Source organism: Muscardinus avellanarius, assembly GCF_963383645.1.
Source record: "Muscardinus avellanarius genome assembly, chromosome: 12".
NCBI lineage: Eukaryota > Metazoa > Chordata > Mammalia > Rodentia > Gliridae > Muscardinus > Muscardinus avellanarius.
The window spans coordinates 25,724,066-25,729,648 of NC_137798.1; the positions used below are offsets into that span (position 1 = coordinate 25,724,066).

General features: G+C 45.4%; 1 pseudogene across 1 annotated transcript; it reads right to left on the minus strand.

Annotated features, from left to right (window-relative positions):
• Positions 1 to 700: 700 nt before the first annotated feature.
• LOC308270750 (securin-like) lies at positions 701 to 1,300 on the minus strand (annotated as a pseudogene). The gene has a single exon. The product of its transcript is annotated as a securin-like (transcript).
• Between the last annotated feature and the right edge of the window lie 4,283 nt (positions 1,301 to 5,583).

The following is a 5,583-nucleotide window of genomic DNA, read 5'->3' on the forward strand; positions in this document are numbered from 1 at the left end:
ATATGGTTTGAAATCAGAAAATATACATCTTCTAGCTTTGTTCTTTCTCGAGATCATTTTGGGTATCTAGAGTCCATATTCCATATTAGGATAGATTTTTTCTGAAAAAGAAATAAATAAATGTATGATAGTTTCACCTAAAAAAAAAAAGAAAAAATATTCTCTGGTAAGAAAGAAAGCAAAAAGAAATATTGAAATGTCATCTTTAAGTCATCAAAAGCTTGGTATCAGACAAATGAAACTTATGTGAGATTATCATTGTTAATTTTGGTTAATTGCTATAATACTAGATGTCAACCACTAAGCCAAGCATGGGAAGGAGGGATGGGGAGGGATCGGGGTGGGGATCGGGTAGGGGCTAACTGGATGATGTGTGCATATATGTCTACAAAAGTATTTTTTATCCCATTATGATGTATGAATACAGTGCACCAATAAAAAAAAGATTTTAAAATAAAAAAATAATAATAGGAAGAAGAGGAAAAAGAAGATGATGATGATGAAGAAGAAGGTATTCTTTAGAAGGAAGACAATGTAAAGTATACTCTTAGGCATTTTTGTTTTGTTTCGGGATTGGAGATTGAAACCAGGGACATTCTACCTCCAACCTACACCCCCAGTCATTTTATTTATTTTTATCTTTTTTCTGTTAAAGAAAGGCTTTATTAATACAAATATACATAAACTATAAGCACTAAGTTTAAATGTCCATGTCGTAACAATCAGGCGGTATTTCTACATCCAGAGATGACAGGAAGCTCTAGGGAGACTGCAGCGGGTTAGATTCCCATGGAGACTGCCTCCTCACAGGCGGGAGCCCAGCTGCAGCAGCTTCTCACAGCCGCGCTCCTCCTCAGGGATCGGAGCGGCAGGCCATGCAAGGGGAGCTGTGCGACCTGGTGCTCTTTGGGCAAGTCGAAACTCTCAAGTCTGGAGGACTGAAGGGAAATAATTTTTCTATTTCCGGATAGGTATCATCGGAGGCAGGAACAGAGACTTTTGCTTTAGCAGTCTTCTCAGTCATCTTTTTGGCAAAGAACCTTGGCTGTTTCTGTTTGAGGGGTCCACTAATCTTTACTGGCTTTTCTGTAGCTCTGTTGACAGTTCCCAAAGCCTTTCTGGCAGTTTTAGGTAAGGCTGATGGAGCATCAAACATCTTGCCAACACACGGGGTTGAAACCTGAGATCTCCCATCTAAAGCTTTGCCTGCAGGCCAAGACCCCAGCTTCAGCCCGTCCTTTGGAGCCACACGAGTGCCTGACTCTCCGTTTTCTTTATCAAAAAATATCAGAGTAGCCATCCTGGATCACTCTGTAAACTCATGTCACCTTCGACAGCCAAAACCACCAAAGAGACTTCCCATTTTTATTTTTTGTTTTGAATCAAAGTCATGCTAGGTTGCTGAGAGTCTTAATACATTGTTAAAGCTGTTACCAGACCTAGAACTATGATCCTCCTGTAGGACTGAAGTGGGGCCATGACAGGCTTCATCCATACAGCAAACATGCTAGGCCTGAGTTTCAGTTTCCCAGAAATACAACTAACAGTTAAGAGTCAGTTTTGGCACCTGGGTCAGGATGAAAAACTCCCAACCAACCCCAGGAGGCATGAACCAAATGGGAGGCACCAAGTATCCTGTCCTTGCTTGTAATAACAGCAGTAAAAATTCCTTTTGGTTTCAAGATAACTCCTTTGTAAATCACAGCCCGAGTGACTGAAATGTATAAAACTGCCTTGGAACAAAGACTCGGGGTCCTTGTCAAGACTCCACTGCGTTGGAGGGACTTGGACCCTAGCTCGAGCTAGCCCCCAATAAACCCCTTCTTGTTGTTTGCATTATTGTGTGTGGTGGTGGTCTCTGTCACCCTGGGGTCCCGGACTTTGAGTATAACATCTGGGGGCTCGTTCCAGGGTAATTCAGGGTGCAGAGACCCCCCTCACCAATAGAAGGGGAACAGAAACCTCCCGGGAGTGTAGGAAAGTGCCGGCTTTAGCCAGGATAGCTCCTTTTGCACAAGGGACCTGACAACAGGGAAATCGGGCCAGGATAGCTTCCCTTTAATAAGGGACCTGGTGACAGGGAGATCGGGTGATACTGATCTCAGCAGGGCCTAAGACCGCCCCTGGAGGACATGCTGAGAATTGGAAGCAGCCAGGGAAGGTGGAGAAAATCCTGCACCATCGGAAACAGGTACCTGTATTTTGGCCAACCACTGTCTGTCCTTTGTACTCAGTAATCTATGTTGTGTGTTTTATTTGGATAATTCATCTGTTTTTTCTTGACCCCGTTTCTGTATCCACATTTACTACTAACCTTGATATTTTTTCCATAGGATTAGGTTCAGTTACCCCACCAGATTGGATGCAAACCGAAAGTATTTTGTTATTTGTCTGCTTTATTGCTTACTACTTATGGTCATTCCTTGCATAAATTTCTGAAATAGGGTAGGACAGCAGCTTTTCCCAAACTCTGGTGAAAAAATGGTGTGTTCTGTTCTTTGTATGCACGAACGTCTGGTTTGATTTTAGTTAGCTGGTTTATATGTCTCTGCATGTTAGTGGCTGGTTTCTTTTGCTACTCACAGCTTTTTGCTTTGTTCAAAATATGATAATGGTGGCAAACTGCTGGTAGACAGGAAAGGTCTCAGGAAGCTTGGAGAATTACACCTAGGTAAGAGGAGAATTACACCCAGCAGGCCTGTGAAGTTGTCTTATCTCTCTTATCAGGCTGAAGCTCTGTAGAAAGGGACCCCCCACACACACTGAAACTATCTCCAGGTTGCCTAGGACTGACCCTTTCACTGTGAACATCCGTTCTCTGGACTGAGGGAGGGAGGAAAAAAATTCCTCCTGGCCAAATACTGACTGGTATTACTACTACACCTGGAGTGTGTGTGTGTGTGTGTGTGTGTGTGTGTGTGTGTGTGTGTATGAGAGAGGGGGGGAGATATGCTGGGGATTGGAGCTACACCCCCAGGCCAATTTTTTTTTCTTTATTTTGAAATAGGGTCTCACTGAGTTGCAAAGGGCCTCACTAAGTAACTGAGGCTGGCTGTGAACCTCAATCCTCCTGTCTCAGCCTCCCAAAAACTGAGATTACAAGCATGTGCAACCATGCCCGAATCTATTTCTTTATTTTCTTTAAAGAAATACTGCTGTACTCATTTCTGATGGCTAATATATAACCTAGATACCAAAATCAGACAAAGCTATACAAATTAAAAAAAAACTTCAGACCAATGCATTAACGTTATGCAATAATAACAAAATATTAACAAACTAAATTCATTTATATAAAAAGAATAGAGCACAAGCAAAATGGGCTTATCCCAGGAAAATACAATTACTTTAGTATTAAGTTCTTAGTATTAGTTTAGTATTAAGTATTACTAACTTGCTGAGGTTGGCTTTGAACCTGTGATCCTCCTGTCTCTAGCTTCCCAAGCACTGGGATTACAAGCATGCACCAGCATGTTTTTTGTTTTGTTTTGTTTTTGTTTTGTGGTACTGGGGGTGAAACCCAGAGGCTTTCTACCTCCGGGCTAAACTCCCAGACCTTTTTAATATTTTATTTGGAAATAGGATCTCACTAAGTTGCTGAGGCTGGCTTCGAACCTGTGCGATCCTCCTGTCTCAGCCTCCCAAGCACGGGAATTACAAGCGTGCGCCACCACGCCCGGCTTGTTGGTTTCCTTTTGAGAGGAAGTGTATAAAAGATCTGGTGAGTATCAATTAATATAACTCATCTCATTAATTGATTAGAAGATAAATACTATTTTATCATATCAATAGATGCAAAAAAAATCAATAAAATTTCCAATCCATTCAAGACAGGAAACCAGTAGAGAAAAGGAAATTTTCTAAACTGAAAATGAGCATCTACAAAAGACCTATACAAGCCAGGCATGGTAACGCACACTTGTAATCCCAGCACTTTGGAACTGAGACAGGAGGATCGAGGTTCGAGGCCAGCCTCAGCTAGTGAGGCTCTTTTTAACTCCGTAAGACCCTGTTTCAAAATACAGGAGAAAAAATAGAGCTAGGGGTATAGTTCAGAAGTAGAATGTCCCTGGATTCCATCCCCAGTACCACAAAAGAAAAAAGAGAAAACACCCATACAACAGCTAAACCTACCAATGTCTAAGCTGGACATGGGCACATGCTTGTAATCCCAGTACTTAGAAGGGGGAGAAAGGAGGATAGCAGGTTTGATACCAGCCTCAGTGACTCAGGGAGGCCCTCAGCAATTTAGCGAGACCCTTTATAAACATAAAAAATAAAATAGGGCTGAGGGTGTAGCTTGAAGGTAGAATGCTCCTAGATTCAATTCCTAGCACTACCATGAAGAAGAAAGAGGAGGGGGAGGAGAAGAAAAGGAGGAGGGTTTTCTAAAAGTGGAAGACTTGTCTTGTGAAAAATAACATAAACATGTTTGACTCCCCCCCCCCTTTCTTTCTTTTCGGTGAGACGGACCCCAGGGGCATTTTACCTCTGAGCTATACCTTCAGCCCTATTTTATTTTTTATTTGGAAACAAAGATTTATTGAAGGTGCTTTTATAACATGCAATAGGCCTAGTGCTGAAGGTCAAAATCAAAGGCAGAAGTTAACAGCTCCTGGCACTGGGGAGTCAGGTTTCCACTTGTCACCATTACTGGGGAGTAAAGAGGGTAAGATCCTCACACCAGCTTGTCTGGGGGTGCCGGCTACTCAGGTCGTGTGCGGCTGCCCCAGTGTGCGGCTCTTGTCGGATTCAGAGAGCCCGTCATCCTCGTGGTGGAGGCATGGGACAGAGAACCTAGTTATCTATGACTGCTCTCTCTTGTAGATACAAGAATTTCCTTTAGAAACGGATTGTGGATAAAAATGGATTCATTGGGGGGGGGGGGCTCTTTCCCAGGACAGCCAGACTGCGTTGCTCTGCACAGCCCCTCCCGGCCCTTTATACCTAAGGTGGCTAGAGTGTGAATCAGAAGGTAGGCGGTTCAGGACCGAGAGCCTGAGCACTGTTATGACACACGCGGAAACCTGTTCTTTGGGAGTTAGGCTGTATTCATGCTGGTTGAATTATTCTTTTTCGTCACCTATTATCCTCCAGCTCAAGAACGTCTAGCCTGAGGCGCTGGGTCCTCCAGGGGGCCGTGGAGGGTCTGGCCTCCCGGGCAGGGGGCGCAGGGGCAGGGAAGGGAGCGGCCCCTCTCCACCAGCAGCTCCTTCCGTTCTGTGCCTGGCGCTGTTTAGATTCATTTCCACGAAGAAAGCTGGACCCCCCTGCGCCCCAGCCCGGGGGTCGTCCCTCCACAGGAGCCTACCAGGGGGTAGGGAGCAGGAAGACCCTGCGAGTCTGGACCCCCGGGGCTGCGGGACAGAGCAGCTGGGGCCCCTCGGCGCCGCGGCGAGGCCTCCCCCACCCCACCTCACCCTGCATCAGTACCCCGGCGCTGGCAGGGATGGGCACGTGGGGGGGGGCAGAAGCGCATCTGCACCCCGGAGCAATGAGGGGCCCACAAGCACGGGAAGAGCGTTTACGGGGAAGACCCACAGGGCCTCCGAGACGTCGAGGCCCCGGCCAGCTCGGGAGCAC